A 17578-nucleotide genomic window follows, 5' to 3' on the forward strand; every position below is an offset into this window, starting at 1 on the left:
GCGGTGAATCCTAGGGCTGTCGATCGGGCTAGGAAGAAAGTGAATTCGGAGGTGTCTCGTTGCTGTAGGAGCCTTGGTTTCAGTAGGATTTCGCACAGGGACATTAAGTTTGAGGCTGTTGAGTTCTTTAGGGATGATGGAGTTCATTTGTCCCGTGTGGGCATGGAACTTTACTTGTTGGAGATTCGTGAGGTTTTAGCCCGGGCATTGGCCATGCAGCGCTGATTTTCTGGTTGTCTTTCGCTTTGCGGTTGGGGGGCAGAAAGGGAGGCGTTGCTTCCCCCGCCTACCTTTCTGGGTGGCGGTGTTTTTGGGTATCATTACGGTTTTTAGGCAGATTGCTGGTTGAGTATTAGTTCAAGTATTTCTTTGACAAGTGCTGGGGTATGTTGGTCATGGTTTGACCGTTCAGTTTTGTGAGGGGGGGGTATCTGCAGGAGTGCAGGGTCAGGCAGGGTTTATGGTTATGGAGGACCTGACCGTTGTTATTGCAATTGTGGTTGGACGAATAAAGTTTTAACGATGACGTATGTTTGTTTAATGACGAAATGTTTTATTGATGATGTAATTTTATTGATGACGTAATGTTATAATGCTGTTATATTGTTATTGATGTATTGTTGGGAGCGGGAGGGCTCAAATGTTTTAGGGGTGGGGGAGGGTTCGGGGGGCTGAGTTTGTAGTTATTTAATTATTTAGTGAGGTTTAGTTTTGTAAGGCGTTGCCAAGGTTTGTGTTTGTAATGTGCACCTGTGTCTTAATAAAGCGGCCTTTTACACACACAAACAACTTTTGGTCTACTTTTCTCCCACCCCTCGCCCTCTCTCCCAAGGGGGGCTTGGGGGAGGGAGCTGACCGCCGGGAGGTCTCCTCCCCCGGGCGGTTTGGGAGAGCTGCGAGGGGTGTCCCTTTAAGAGGGACAGAAGTTTCTAGAATTGGGCTGGTCCAGTAGGACCAGAATAGCCCAATTATAAACCCCCCGCCCACTGCCTACCAGCCACCATTTTAGGTTTGGTGACCTGGTGGCTAGGTGGGCTCATAGCTTTTTGTCCCACCCTCCCTCCCTCAATTTTTCGCTTTAAATGCTCCGCTTTTCCCCTCGCTGCTCAGTTTTTTCCCCAATTTTTGGGTGTTTTTGCCCCTATTTTCTTTTTTAAGTTAAAGGCTGTTTTGTGGGCTACCGGTGTGCAGGGGTTGTTTCTCTTGTATTTGTATCCGTCGCTAGACACAGGTGCTGTGCGGTGTTTTTGGGTATCATTACGGTTTTTAGGCAGATTGCTGGTTGAGTATTAGTTCAAGTATTTCTTTGACAAGTGCTGGGGTATGTTGGTCATGGTTTGACCGTTCAGTTTTGTGAGGGGGGGGTATCTGCAGGAGTGCAGGGTCAGGCAGGGTTTATGGTTATGGAGGACCTGACCGTTGTTATTGCAATTGTGGTTGGACGAATAAAGTTTTAACGATGACGTATGTTTGTTTAATGACGAAATGTTTTATTGATGATGTAATTTTATTGATGACGTAATGTTATAATGCTGTTATATTGTTATTGATGTATTGTTGGGAGCGGGAGGGCTCAAATGTTTTAGGGGTGGGGGAGGGTTCGGGGGGCTGAGTTTGTAGTTATTTAATTATTTAGTGAGGTTTAGTTTTGTAAGGCGTTGCCAAGGTTTGTGTTTGTAATGTGCACCTGTGTCTTAATAAAGCGGCCTTTTACACACACAAACAACTTTTGGTCTACTTTTCTCCCACCCCTCGCCCTCTCTCCCAAACCTTCTCTGCCCCTACACAGTCTTTGACACCTTACAAAGGTACATGAAGCCGAGACACCACGAGCACACTTCATTCTGTTAACAAATGCTCGGGACTCACATGCAGGGAGTGTTGTGGTGGTTGTTGCTGTTCTGGGAACGTGGCAGAGTGTGAATCCGATGCGAGTACCGAGGAGGCACAGCATGTGCCGGATTTACCTGATAAAGCTCAGGGGCTGGGATCTTACCTGGCGCACCGGCTGCAAACAGCACCAGAAGGTGGGGCGCTGCAAGGACACGCCCCCACGCACCCTGCTGAAAGCAGAGGGCACATGAGGAGGTGACGGAGTAAGAGGAGTCGATGTGAGAGATCTCGACCTGGGAACGCTGAGAAAATGACATTGCACGGTGGGCTGAGTGCCTGCTGCAGAATTACTGCGGTGAGACGTAGAGAAGCACGCTGTAATCCGCATTTTCTCCCAGGTACATGAACACGTTTGCCAATATATTGAGTTCTAAACCAGACAATGTAGCCTTTAGTGTCGCTGTCCATATGGCCACTTACCATTAACGGGGGCGGAGCCAAACCACATAGGCATTATCACGAGGCGTTCACATCGATCGTCTGCTCTGCCCATTCAGGGAAACATAATGCGCGTAAGAACGGGAGTAGTGTTCGCAAAGTCTATCTGTTTTAAGTGTCCAGTCCAAACATTTAAAATGCGAGAAGTTCTTTCAGAAGTGTGACTGTGGTTTAAGTACGAATAGGTCAATAAATATTTGTTCTTTCACACCTTCAAATCTGACGAACTTCACTTTTTCGCTGTCGCCTCTGCAAAAAACTTTTGCTGTGCCCCCACTCCATCACACCAGCGTTAATGGCTTTCAGTGCTGTTTTAGGCATTTAATCCGGGTTCATCTTTTCATGGTCTCCCATTCCATTTTGGACCTTCTAAGCCACTATTTCACAGTTGCTTAGTTACATCCCAGTCGGAGGTATCAATACCTCAATTTACCGTGCCCCGATGCATCCGCTTATGAATTTTGGGTAAGGTGTATATGGTGGGTGTTCTTGGATGACTGTTGTTGAAATAATCATGTTCCTGTTTGGTCAGAAAACTACTCTCTAGACCTCTGCGGGTGATCCCTCTTACTATCTCACTGATTTCTCCTGTTGGATCCCCCCTTAACTTCAGGTAATGGCCTTCGACTCTCAGCTGTGATAAAATCTCCCTCTTATAGTCTTCTGTGTTTTGTATTACTATGGCTCCCCCCTTGTCAGCGGGCTTGATGACTATACCCCTGTTGTTTTTAAGTGTATTCAGGGCCAATTTCTCAGATTTGGAGGAGTTGTAGTGCACATACTTTTTTTGTCCCAAGATCTGGTTAACGTCACGCATGACCACCTGCTCATAGGCCAGGATTCTGTGTGTCATCATGTGTGTAGGGGGATTGAATTTAGAAGGTGGTCTCAAACCACTGTCTGAGAAAATAGGCTGTGCTGGAATGTGCTGAAAGTAGTGCTTGAGCCTAACTTTTCTGAAGAACTGGTGAAGTTCTACTTTGAGATTGAATTGGTTGGGCTTAGCGGTCGGGACGAAAGAGAGCCCCTTTTCTAAGATCTTTTGTTCATCAGAGGTGAGGGTGTAGTTAGATAAATTCACCACTGGAAGTCCATCCATTTCCAACAGGACAGCCACGGGGATATACAAACCCGCTGCCAACACTACAGGTGGTAACATACAACAGACAATCCAGTGGTGAATTTATCTCATTTACCTGGCTCACCCAGCCCTTACCCATTACGTGCCTCGGATGATTACAATCTGTGATTGTAACAAATAATGTAAATAGAGCATGTAAAATACTGTTGGGTCAGGAAACTACGATTGATACCCTTGATCAATCCCACATTGAACTTTCCTATTACTTTCCATTCTCACCCTGGGAATACTTCCCCACTTACTTAATTTTTTAGCACTATTTCTTTGCACGTTCCCTTTGGAGCAACCTGTCCAAAAAATGTCTAGTGACGAAATTCTAACAATGAAAATAAATTCATGTTTTTTCATATGAAGTTAAGCCTCTGCACATCCGTTTTTCTATATTTGTTTCATTATAAATCCTATGTTTAAGCATTATTGCTCATGAGGAGCGTGAATTTACTTTCGCTCTGAAACTAAGAACATTTTAATTATTTTCACTATTGAGACTGATTGGTTTGAGGACCACTATTTTTCTATATCATAAGAGGAGTGAAGCAGTGCCTATTTGAAAGTATTTTCGTAAAAACTTGATATTATATGACAAGCACTGCCTGTCGCCTGGAGTCCGATTTGCTAAGGCTAACCTCTGGAGATGGCGTCGTCAATACATTTCTCTTCTTCGATACATCCAGCCAGTATCTTAGCAAGGATGTATTTTGCCCCGGTGCAGGCAAGTCAATGGTCCCTTTGACTCCCATTGGCAGCAATGTACAGCAGTTATCTGGCTTCTAGGGGGCCCGGTGCCACTGCACGCGCTGCGCCCGAGTCCATCTACAGCCCCACAACTTACAGCGATTCATGGAACTGGTTAACAGTGGTACACGTTACATGCAGATTGTTTAATTATTTGTGTGTTACACACAATGCAGGACAAGAGAGCAGCCTGCGGGCATACCCGGCGCTTGATAAAAGATTCTATTTGTTCCACCGAGGGCAACATGGAAAGAGACCCGACACATTCCACGAAGAGTTCACGGGGGTTCCCCCTCGGCAATCTTTCTCCCTCTGGAATCTTTGGGAGGACTTATTTGGAAAAAATGGTGCCACGTGGTGGCGTATACATCACATTTTAAGTATGTTGGCTAAAAATGGGTTTATAGTCAGTCCTAAAGAGGTGCTAATTTAATATTCCTCAACTTTAGAAATCGTCACAGAGCCTAGAAGCATGTTTTCGCTATCACAGCAAAAGTGCCCGCGCCTTTGAGAAGATTGTGCCCCTGCAAATTACACTGTACTCACTACGCGAGTATATTTTTTTGCATAGGAGAATCAGCACCTGTATAATACGGCGTGCCCCAACTTAAACAATGATGCTTTTTTTTCTGGAGTAGGCTGGAAGTATGGGGTTTTCAGAATGGTCTGCGCAGCCGCTTTATTTGTCATTCGGATTTTTCTGGAGGTGAAATTCCCATGCTGCGGCAGGGCTCTTTTGTTGTGTCCGACTGGAACATGGGAAAATAGCGAAGTATTTTTTCCCGCCTATAAATTCCCATCTGCAGCGAGCTGCGTCACGGCGGCGCTCTTGCCCTGTTTGAAGCAGGTATTTGAGCTCTTACGCCCTCTCCTCGTGCACTCGGTACATGTCACAGGAAAAAAGCAATTTCTTGGCAAATGCATTAAACATCGATTTTAAACGTCCACCACTTTTTAACACTCATTGCACCTCCAAGCTCACAGCACCAGACTTCTGGCGGATTAATGGCCGAACACGCAAAGTAACTGAACAGTAAAACATTCAGTTGTGCTTGGCCCTGCCTGAGTAAATATGACCCTGATGAATTGTGAGTAAATTCCCTGTTACATATGGGGCTGCTTCACGGTGTATTTATCAGCCATTACGTAATGCCTTTGTGGAGTTTGAACTCCAAGTATGCTTCTCCTCGCAAACTTGGGGGTGGATTCGATCTGCTGTTACAAGGCTGAGAAAACGAGAGGTGAGCGCGCGCCACAGCGAGACATGTGGTTTTAAGTATCTTGCCTGTGTCTGGGCATGATAATTGAAAACACATGTTAGCGGTGCGCGTAAAAGACACCAATAGGCCATGGGCTGAGCAATGCGCCTGCCTTTTGCCAATTGCGTGCTGTCTTTGATAAAAAAAGACGCACACAAAGGCCTATAGCGTGGGTGTTAAATAGTCCATAAAGCTGGATATAGTTGTAGAGGTTTATTTACAGCACAGCAACACAGCTAACAGCTTCCAGGTCCACAGGAACAGTGCAACTGTCCTGAGACTAGGATGATGATAGTGTTCTAAGAACACTCAAAGAATAACAAGTAACTTAAAGGTACAGGATAAAATATACAACATGAAATGTAACACACCTCCCTTCAATACAAATGAAAAGACAGGAAATCAAGTTACATAATCATTAAATTTAACAGGACCCAATTTCGAGCGATCAGAGGACTTGACTCTTGAAGCAATACAATTATTGGTGTTGTTATGAGAACATGGGGGAACAATTACTTGCGAAGTGGGACACTTTGCAACCCGCCTTATGTTCCAGAGTCTACCATCCTGAGTGATAACACTGTTGCTAAATATCTTAACTATTTTCATGGGTTTCCCAAACTTGTTGGAACATTTCGGAATTAAACCAGGTTTCTTAATTTTGACCACATCACCCACAGCAAAATTTGGAGATTTAACATTCCATTTTTTATCATACCATTCTTTAGATTTAGCTTGTTTAGTTTCAACTTTCTGTGCAGCTAAATCAACCAAATTTTCAGAAAAAGATCTATTTGCACACTTATCTCTGAACCACCATGGACATATGGACGAAATAGGATCACGTCCCTTGAGTAAACGAAAAGGACTAACTTCAGTAGTGGAATGAGGAGTAATCCTATAGGACCATAGTTTCTCCCTCAAACCTGTTTTCCATTCTGAACCCATTTTTGATACATCAGAAATGAAACCTTTCAAAACCCTATTAAAGCGTTCTACAAGGCCGTTTTCATGTGGTTCATAATAAGAGACTGTATGGTGCTTTATAGAATGTAATTTGAGAAATTCTTCCATTTCTATTGATGTGAGTTGGACACCATTATCTGTTACTAGAACAGAAGGGCAGCCTTCTCTAGCAAAAACTTCCTTAAAAAATTCCACAACCATACCGGTGGAAGCAGAAGAAACAAACTTGACTTCTGGCCATTTAGAATGATAATCCATCAAAACCAGGGCATATCTAGAATCAGTAGGAAGACACATAAATGGACCAGAAATATCAAAAGAATTTTTTTTTTTAGGTGTAGTAGGCTAAGAAGTAGTTTTCAAGGGGGGAACATTAGTTTTCAACATCTTGTCATTTCCCATACAAACAATACATTCTCTGACCTTGTGTTCCACCAATCGATCCATAGATGGCCACCAAAAAAATTCCTGATCAATCTTTTCATGGCAGACATTCCAGGATGAGATTTGTGTGCAATATCTAAAATTACACTTTGTACATTGAAAGGTGGAACGCATTTACCAGATTTGAAAACTAAATCATTCTCCAATTCTAATTCACTTGAAATATTAAAAATTGGCATAAAGTCTTCTTTTAACAATTTCTTTTCCGGCCAACCTTCTTGTATAAACTTTTTTATAGCTTGTAAAGTGAGATCTGTATCATCAGCATTTTTCCACATTTCTTCAGAAATCTCAGTAAAAGAAATAGCTAAAACATCCTGTAATAACATTACCACATCTGAATCTCCAGAAGACTTATTAACAGAACTTCTACAAGGATGGCGAGACAAAAAATCTGCAACAACATTCCTTTTTCCTGGAACATATTCTGGAGTGAAGGAATATTCCTGGAGTCTGGAAGTAAGTCTGGAGATTCGAGCTGTGGAATTCCAACCTCCACCAGGAGAAAGAATATTAACTAATGGTTTGTGATCGGTTCTTAACACAAACTTACTTCCCCATATAAAATTTCTGAAATGTTCAATCGCCCATACACAAGCTAACAGTTCTTTTTCAATGACCGCATATCTGCGTTCAGTATCATTGAGAGTGCGAGATGCAAAACATACATTCCATTCATCTTGACCTGATCTTTGTGATAAAACTGAACCAATGCCATACATGCTAGCATCTACAGTGATAATACACATTTTATTTAAGCAAAAAGGTTTAAGAGTGGGGGCATGTAAAATGTCATTCTTAATGAGATCAAAAGCCACCTGTTGTTCTTTTTCCCAAACAAATTCATTTCCATGTCTTAACAATTTTCTAAGAGGCTCCATCTTGGTGGCAAAGTTATTTACAAATTTACTATAATATTCGCACATACCTGCAAATGATAACAACTGATCTCTATTTACAGGTGAAGGTGCTTTGCTAATGCCATCTACATTTGATTTTTTGGGAAAAACACCATCTCCAGACAAAGTATGACCCAGATATTCAACAGTAGACTGAAATAACTTACATTTTTTTGCCTTTAAAGTAAGACCACTCTTCCTCAACTTTTCACAAACACAACGTAAATGAGCTGAATGTTCCTCCTCAGTTCTAGAAAAAATTAAGATATCATCTTGAAAACACTTCACAAAGTGTTCTACGTCTCTAAATATATTATACATGACCCTCTGAAAGACAGAAGCTGCCGAAGCCAAACCAAACGGCATTCTTACATATTGAAAGAGACCTTGAGGAGTGATGAAAGCCGTGAGACATTTTGAATCATCCGTCAGGGAAATCTGGTGATAAGCTGATCTTAAATCAAGGGTTGAAAAAACGTTGGCTCCCTCTAGCATGGATACAACCTCATTAATGTTGGGAAGAGGATGGCAGTCTACCAGAATCGCTAAATTGAGTGCCCTCAGGTCTACACACATTCTCAAAGATTGATCGGATTTCCTTACTAAAACAATCGGGGAAACCCATTCAGCTGAGTCAATAGGTTCTATAATACCCTCATTGACTAAATCATCCAAAGTTTTCTTAAGTTCCTCCCTAACATTGATAGGAACACTTCTCAACCTTTGCTTTACAGGAACCACTCCAGCTTTTAGTTTTATTTTGTGTGAAAAGTTTTGAAGCATACCTAATTTGTCCGAGAAAACATCTTTAAATTTAGACTGTATCTCATCAATTTCTTTTCCATTGGAAATGGTGGAAATGTTGCAATCTTCATAAATTTCTCCTAACATAATGGGATCTTCAGCACGGGGATTGAGTATTATGCCAAATCTCCATTGATCTATCCACCCAATCACATTTACTCCTTTTTCAGCAATATGTAAACTAATTTGAACACACCTGGATCTAAATGTGATCTTAACCACAAAATGCCCCAAAATTTCTACTCTTGACCCATTGAAACTGAGTGCACTAATATGCGAAGGAAGTATATTATTTATATTCAATACATGTCTTAATCTTTTTTCAAAATAATCTTTAGTGATGATGGTCCAAGGCGACCCTGAATCAGCCATTAGGTTGAGACTAATTCCCAACACAAACATTTCACAAATGGGTTTTTTAATACGTTGACTTTCTAAATCGATTGAAGAAATTTCTTCATCCAAATAAACTACAAAACCTTTATTCATTGAAGCAATATTTTCTGTGCTTTCAACTCTACTATCGTAATCATTCTGTATGTCATTTGTAACTGCAGCTACTTTAACGTTTGAACCTTGTGCATATCTTCCTGAATCTCTACACATATTGGAAAAATGTCCCAGCCTTCCACACTTCCTGCATTCTTTATTAATAGCTGGACATCTAGGAAATGAGGCAACATGCATTCTACTGCCACATTTGTAGCAAATTATAGACTTCTCAAACCTTTTGTAATTTCCTGTGTTATTAACTCTGTTGTTATTTGTATTAAAACGTAAATTTTCATTGTGCTTATCACTTTGTTTGACTACACAAACTTCATCATGGGAATCTGGCTTACTACTAGAGTGTTTTTGTACCGTAAGCATCCATTTCTCAGATTGTTCTAGTGACTTGGCAATTGAAATTGCTTCTGATAACTTAGGATCACCTAATTCCCACAAACGCTCTTGTGTTTTCTTATTTTTGACGTGAACAATAATCTGATCTCTTATCATCTCATCACATATAGTGCCAAAATTACAATGAATGGCCAGAGATCTTAAAGCAGTTATGAAATCGTCAAATGATTCTGTGTCTAGTTGAGCACGAGTATAAAACTTATATCTATTTAGAGCTATGTTGGAAACTGGTTTGAATCTTTTCTCAATTCTAATAAGTGCTTCCTTATACACATTAGAAGATTCTCCTTCACCCAATACAGGGGGAATGGGCGGTAACGCTCTAAATATCATCTGTCCCTCAGAACCAAGACAATGCAAAAGAATACTCTTTTTCCTCTCCGCCCCCATACGTTCACCATCTATTGCTTTCATGTAGTTAAAGAACTCCTCCTTCCAGCGAGTCCAAGGGATGGGTGGATCACCCTTATTTTGTAAAAATTTCTCGGGGGGATCAAACTGCATGTTTAGAACATTGGATACTGTATATAATGATAGTAAATGTGTATTGACTTATATATATATGATAATGGTATAAAGCCTATATGTCAAATCAAAATGAACCTTACATGTATTTCTTTAAGATCAATCTTACTTCTAAACTGAGTGGAATTGTATAGTAATTAATATTTACTGAAAGGATGAATTTGCTGACAGTATATCGTAATTCTAAACTTGTATACTCAAAAAACAATTTTTTTTTTTTTTTTAAATTCCTTATATGTTAGCCAATATTTTTGTCAAATTAGTATCTTGAAAGTTAAATTGTTATTTGTACCCAATGCGGCATAAAACGCGTTCTGTTCAATTGTATTTCTGTGAAAATCCTCCCACTCGACAAATCGGCAAATTTGTAGTCATGGATACGAATTAGAGCTTCCTAAAATGGCCGCCACGTTGTCTGACGTTGCGCTATGACGTCTTGACGCACGTATGGTTGCGCGATGACGTCTCAATTCAAGCGCACATCACCAGAAGTCAGTGACGAGTGAAACAGAACGGAGTGCGATGCGCCAGCAGGGTTCCTTTGTGCGATGGCGTCTTAGACCAAGACGCTCCTGTGACGAGTGGAATGGAAGAGACTGCAATGCGCACACAGAATTCCTTTTGTTGACAGAAGATCGTGAACCGCTGTGTGGTCGCGCACTGGTCTCGCGTCCAGCTGCTCCGCTCACGATCTGCTCCAGTAGATTTGAAGGTAAACACACAGCAAACTTCACCAAAAGCGTTTAAATTACCTTTCTGGTTGTTGGTAGGAGTTTTGGAATGGGGTTTTCTTCTTCCTACGTAGAAGATCCACAGGAATGTAGCAAATACGTGGTTTTCCAAGCAAAAACGATAAATCCTTTCCCCAAGTTTCAAAATTAATAAATTGTTCCAAAATTACAACTCCACCTCTGTGCTGTAGTTCTCAAGTAGAATGAAGTCACCCTCGTCGCCAGTTTTGTTAAATAGTCCATAAAGCTGGATATAGTTGTAGAGGTTTATTTACAGCACAGCAACACAGCTAACAGCTTCCAGGTCCACAGGAACAGTGCAACTGTCCTGAGACTAGGATGATGATAGTGTTCTAAGAACACTCAAAGAATAACAAGTAACTTAAAGGTACAGGATAAAATATACAACATGAAATGTAACAGTGGGCCAAAAGGAAAAGCACATGCACGAGCGTGTGCGATTCCTAGGTCCGTTTTCAACCCCCCTACATGAGGTCTCTTGCTGCGCGAGCAATGCTGCGCACTGCAACTTTAGGCGCAAAGGGCATGAAACAGTTGAAACTGGATCATAAATGGAAAACCTTTCCGAACAGGTGCCCCCAGTATACGTTTGGCCCAGGGCCCCAAAAATCCTTAAGATGACCCTCTGCATGTAGGCACACCACACAGCAGAACTAGTCCCCGAGGGCGAGTGGGGACCAGCGCATCAATGAGTCAGAGGAACGGAAGCACAGGATAGGTGCTCAAGTGTGCCAGGAGTACTAACACTGCAAGTAAGATGGGGTTGTTCGGGTACCACGTGGGCACCTACCAACCCCATCATGTTTCTATGACAGCTGCAAGACAAGTCAGCTACTGACCAAAGACATTAATGAGCAGTCTATGTATAGCAACATTCCATCAACTGCAAACTAAAGTAAAACGGGAGCAAACTGTATTTTGTTTACAACTGCATAATTCACTTTCAAAATAGATATTTTTTTTAAAGCGTGACTAGCATTTTTTACGTTTTAGTTTTAACAAGCTATCCTCATTTTTAAACACAGTGAAAACCGAAGCAATTCTTGAGCATTTCTAAGTATTCCTGTGAACATTACATTGCCATTTATTTTAAATTAAGTGAGCATTAGAAGCATTAAATGTTGAAGATCCCCTCTCCAATTACAGCAAAAGACGAGATGCAACAAGGTTTTTTTCCCAGCTTATTTGTTGAAACGAAACGAGCAAAGCTATGTATTAAGGACAGCTGGAGGTCACTGAGAAACAGGTTCACATTTGATGTAGATCTTCACTTTTTTTTTTACTAGACTCCTAGTTCTATAAACTTTGTGGTGTGTTTGTACATGTACAATTATTAATATCTATGATTTACAGTAAAACTAAGTCATTATTTAAGTGAATGATTTTTCGTCTACATGGGACTTATAGATACTATAGCACTTGCATTTATTTTCCAAATTGAATGTTATGCCTTTAAATTCATGCCAGCCTATGGCAGAAGTCATGTTTGATGTTACATTATTGATAGTTTTGACACTCACAGAATATTTATACTATTACACATATGGGAATAACAGCCTGTTTTGCGCAGTGCCTAGCGGTAATCAGGAGGAGTGGAGGCACTATTAGAAGTTATACTGACTTCAGGTAATGATTGCGGATATTTATTACACTACTTGGAAAAGTGTCTCTTTCATCTGGATATCAAGGCCCACAAGACGTCAGGTGGACTGAGCCTTGGGAAACCAGGAATCCCACTCCCTCCTGCTATTACGCCACTCAGGGCGCTACATTTCATCTTATGCAAAGATAAAAGCTTAGGCCGAAGAAAGGGCGAGCGATTCAACAACGAAAAACAATCGATAGAATGGAGAAGAGGGTTGTTGGATGAGGTGAGGACTGTCTATAATGAACTACTAGAGAGGGTGTGTGCTGTGCCTGGTGTTTGGGGACATCTGAATCCACAGAAAGAAGAAAAAATAGACTTTCGCGACACAAGACCCCCTTTATATGATTAACTGATGTTAAGTGAAGAGTAAGAAGGTGGTCAAGTTGGACCAAATAGACTGATCTCATTTATAATCAGAATTATCTTGTTAGGTAACTGCTTGTCCTGAAGGAAAGAAGAATACAGAATCATAGAAGAAGACAACCAAATCTTATGATTATATATACATACATTTCATAACAATTATTTCGTTCAGATCAAAGCCGTGATAAATACTGAATAAGAGAATGGTATTTGAATCACATTCTACGTTTATGTGACTGAATCCTGACTTGGATTTGGCATCTCTACTTGCCTTCTAAGCACACTGCAGCGACTGGAGGAAGCATGCCAACACCGCATAATCCATCTAAACCATACAAATGTCTCTGCATCATGATGTGATCATTTCTCCTCGGGGGAATTACTTTGCATGTGCAATATCAGGTTTCCAAAACAATAGAACAAAAATATAGATTTGCATGTTCTAGTATGATGGGCCAAGGCACCACGCAAGCCTCTGCACCACCCATTCAGTCATCTAACTCGGTCCTTCCGTTGACATAAATCAGAGATATCTGAAACCATTCCACCTCTGTGGGAGGGAAAGCTCGAAATGGCCCCATTTGTCTGATCTGTTGCCAAAGGGGAAAAAAAGTGCTTTCACAGCTTCATAAAACACACGTTACCTCCAATCTGTCAGGCCAGAGTCTGGGGGGAGGGGAGGGGGGGGGAGATCATCCTGGCAAAGCCTAACGGGCCATTATCGAGTCAGCGGTGTACAGCATCAGTTTACAGTAACTCTAAAGATCTCATTCTGATGCTTAGTCATTGTGACAAGGCCTGACCAACCAGCAGTGTTAATATCAGTCCTAAACCTGTAGTCGTCTTGGCGCGGTCTCTGCTCCTCTGGCTTCTGGGCCTAAAGAACAGCTCTACTCGTTTAACGTTGGTCTACTCTAGAGATCTAGAAGCCACTCACCGATTTCACACTACGAATGGGGCTAATGTGTTGGAGCAGCTTGCACGTGCATATAAGGCCCACACACCCAATTTACTCTGTGAGTAATCAGTCTCTTCTTTTTGTCAGACTAATGACAGCTTAGTATAGTTTCACTCTAGCTGAAGTTGTTTCATGGACTTCCCTCTAGGCGGCCTATGCAATACCTATGCAATACCTTTATATAACTTTAAACAGAATTAAATACTTAAATAACCGTGTGTGCATTTGCTACACTTTTAATTCCTAGATGGCTATTAAACCCTCTTTGGCAGCTTACCCGCAGTAGGTCAGAATATATGTATTGCTATTATGCAGAGGTCAGAGGCAGAGCAGGTTTGAACCTACCCTCAACCAGCTTAAGCGACATTAGTGGCAGCTGACCAAATTCTGCAATGTTACGCTATCATTTTGTGTTAAACCCCTGGGGCAGCACCTTACCAGAAGGACAGTTACGACCTCTTCAATGGCTTTTTTGCAATGTTGGGTTTTTGGAATAAGAAAGTAGACAAGTAACATTGGAAAAAACATGCCCATCTCAAATCCTGAACACAGCAAAGAACCATTACCTTGGTTGGAGGGATTTTTTAAAATGCAGATTGAAATAATATTGTTACACAGTGCTTTGTTTCCCAGATACCTTCATTTTCTTGTTTTCTTTTATATGTCCCTAGCAGACAGAACCACTTTCCAATTGTTGGTTTGCTTATCTGTGGTTTGTAGGATTCTAGAGCCAACATGAAACTTCTCTGTTGTGGTGAATGTATTTTATTCCCCTCTCAAAATCCTTGCCTCCACTCAACCCCTCATCAAAGTCCCATTAAAACTACCTGTACCACCATTTCTCCCTGAAATAAAATGAGTGTAACACACAGTTTAAGGCAAAATGAACATTTCATTTACTAAAAGCATCTGATTTAAAACGGTTTACTCAAGGTTGCTTTGTGGTTTTTGAATTATTCATTGCATGATTTGTGCAGTGTCCTAAAACAGACCCAGCAGTGACATGTAAAACTCTACAAAAAGAAGTTGCTCCTGGGCGACAAGAAGGATAAGGAGCATGATGTAAGGGGAACTTGGCTATGTTGGTGGTAATCTTATCATCTTCAATTCCACCAACATTTTTGGGGCCAATGAATTGCCTGAGAATGTTATTCATTTATAAATCTTTGCCATTTTGCATTTTATTATGGTACAAGCTACATACCCCACAAACAAAATTAATATTACCTTCAAGTTCAGAAGTGTGAAATAAAAGCTGAATCCGGGATTAAGAATCCTCATATTTATATATGAATGCTAGACGAAAAACAGTGCAGTCACAATAAATGCACTGTTTTAATAATAGTGTCAAGTGAACCCTGTTGCAGTCGCTGAGTAGCAAACGTGTTCCACAGTGTAAACCACTAACTATAATAAAGGTTTAACTGATCTGAACCTTTAACAACCACCACATAATACAAACATAAATAAACCTTAGGCTGGAAGGACAGGTTGGATCAGATAGCTGGGGCAGATGCTATGTATATGTAGTAATTTGTTTTGTTATAAAGGCAATCATGCTTCTAAGATATTATCCCTACAAATATCTCCTCAAAATGGGGTAGAAAAAGCGTCTTAGACTTTCTAGTACAAAAGCATTTGGAAAGCGCTGTAAAGTGGGACAGATGTTTTGGCTATATCAATAATAAACAAGCATTGGCATTGCCAATCGGTCTCAGCAATGAGAGTGCCTAATTATAGAGAAATAGAAGAAGGACTATAATCAGCACGGGGATTGGGAGAGAACTGCAGAGACACGCACTGAAGAAGAGCCATGTCGAAAAGCCTCATATTAGAAGCAATTTAAATTATTTCCTGAAACTTTAAATTGGCATTCCGCAGTTCTTTGTTCTGTAGCACCAGTAAACTGCTAGTGTCAATGCCCCGTCACTGGACAGACATAAATGTTAAAACATGCAATATACTATGAGTGTGCATGGGGGCTGGGGAAAGCAACGATGTTGGGGGAAGAGGCTCTGGTTGAAAGTAATTATGCTGAAGGAATGCAAGAGAGGAGGGCACACCGCCTAAAAACATGTGCACGCTTATGGAGCGGTAGAATGCAAATAAAACAGGCAACGGGAGGTGCAAGTTGGCAACGGGAGGGAGGTGGTTGGGGGGACATGGCAACAACGAAGGAGCAAGCAATGACAACAAAGCATTCAATGACAAGGGGGCAAAGAACGCTGTGCTCCTGTGCGCTTGCCTTCATCTTTACCTCCACTGCTAGTGGTACCCGCTGCGCGGGTCCCGCGTCGCCTGAGGGCACCCTTTGACAGCGCTACACCCTGAACTGAGATTTTGGGAACTGGGACCTGCAGGGCTGCGAGCGTGTTGTGGGCGCAGGACTCAAAGTCCCAGGAGCGCCCACAACTCCCAATCGTCAGCAGCTGGGACGCTCTCCCTGCAGGCTCCTCCCTTTCCTTTTCAGAGAGTATATTTTCAACTACAGAGTCCCGCTGCGCGGGAGCGCGCGGGAGGGCGCCGGGAGAAGCCCGGGACAAGGGCGGGTCCGTCTGAGGCCGTCAGAGGCCGAAGTAGGCTGGGCTGGGCCCCTTCTCTTTGATTTTAGTTTTAATTAATATTGTTTTATTTTTGTTAAATTTCCATTACAAGGTTGTTTTTATTTTGTCAGCTGTATTGTGCCATTTTATCGTTTAAACTTTTTAGCATCTTCCCTAGTCTAAACATGACGGCAAAAAAACTCCGTTCTGGCCGCGTCCTAGTGGGGAGATCTGGTTCTAAAACTAAATCGAACCCGTTACGTAATAAAATTACCTCTTCAATGCTTTTGAAAGGCCAATGTCAACTTTTTAATCTTTGGGATAAAGGGAAGGAAAAGGTGGTTGAGTCCGGCCCCTTCAGTGATACTTTAGAGGATAATGTTCCTGAGCCAGCAACAGTTATTAGTAAGGATAACTCTATTCCGGGCTTGGTTCCTGTCCAGTTTCAGTCCAAATCTCTCTGTTCCGACTCAGTGGGGGCACACCCTTTGGAGTCCACTGACGCGCAACAGAAATTGGAGCTTTCTTCCAAGACCTCGGGTTGTAATGTTAGGAGATCTGACAATACAAGCCACCCTCAAGTTTCTCAAATGGCAGCTCCTAAAGCTTTAGCGAATAATATTTTTACTTCAGTTTTACCAACTAATTCTGCTATCCCAGAGGGCGATTTTACACTCCCAGATATTGATTTAATAGCTCATAAAGGTTTGCGGAGACCTGCTCAGGACAATGTCGAGGTTAACCCTAATGCAAATGAAGCTATAACAATTTCGACTCCTTGTCCTCTTAGTAGTACTCCCTCAAACAAATTAGATTTTTCTTTAGCTCAGTTACATTTTACCTCCTGTTCTGGCCCCAATTTGAACAATTTACCGGTGAGTCCTTCTAGTCCTCATGGGAAGTTAATCTCCAACTCATTGTCCTCTTTGGAATCTTTAATTTCTTCTATTTTGAGTTTACTTGAAAAATTTGTGGGAGGGTCGGAGTGTATCTTTGATACTGTAACTCAAATCCTAAGAGTTCTTTTACAGACTAAGGGCGGGTTAGTTTCTGATTATCTTCCAATGCCAGCTAATCTTTTGGAGATGCCAAATAAGAAATCCCCGGACGGAAAGGTAATATTAGATCCAGTTAAAACGCTTTCTGATCTTGAAGGTCAGAAAATAACCAAACCAGCAGTAACATCAGCTGATGCTAAGGTTTGTAAGGTGGCTTCGGCCGGAGCTAATTGTATAGTTACTTATAATGATGAGATAGAGGTGGTACCTGTTTCCCCAGTTATTCAAAATTCGGAAACTCCCTCTCTC

At 41.5% G+C, this 17578-nt stretch overlaps 1 protein-coding gene across 2 annotated transcripts in view; it reads right to left on the reverse strand.

Annotated features, from left to right (window-relative positions):
- ZDHHC21 (zDHHC palmitoyltransferase 21) overlaps positions 1–17578 on the reverse strand; it is a 259613-nt gene that overhangs the window by 154647 nt on the left and 87388 nt on the right. Inside the window, exon 1 of one of the 2 annotated variants that reach the window (XM_078675905.1) lies at positions 1870–2004. The exons of the other annotated variant lie outside the window; for it this stretch is intronic. The gene's annotated coding sequence lies outside the window, so the exon portion shown is untranslated. Of the gene's footprint in view, positions 1–1869; positions 2005–17578 lie in introns of those variants that run through there. 2 annotated transcript variants of the gene reach the window in all.

Source organism: Lissotriton helveticus, chromosome 2_1, assembly GCF_964261635.1.
Source record: "Lissotriton helveticus chromosome 2_1, aLisHel1.1, whole genome shotgun sequence".
In the NCBI taxonomy this organism is placed as follows: domain Eukaryota; kingdom Metazoa; phylum Chordata; class Amphibia; order Caudata; family Salamandridae; genus Lissotriton; species Lissotriton helveticus.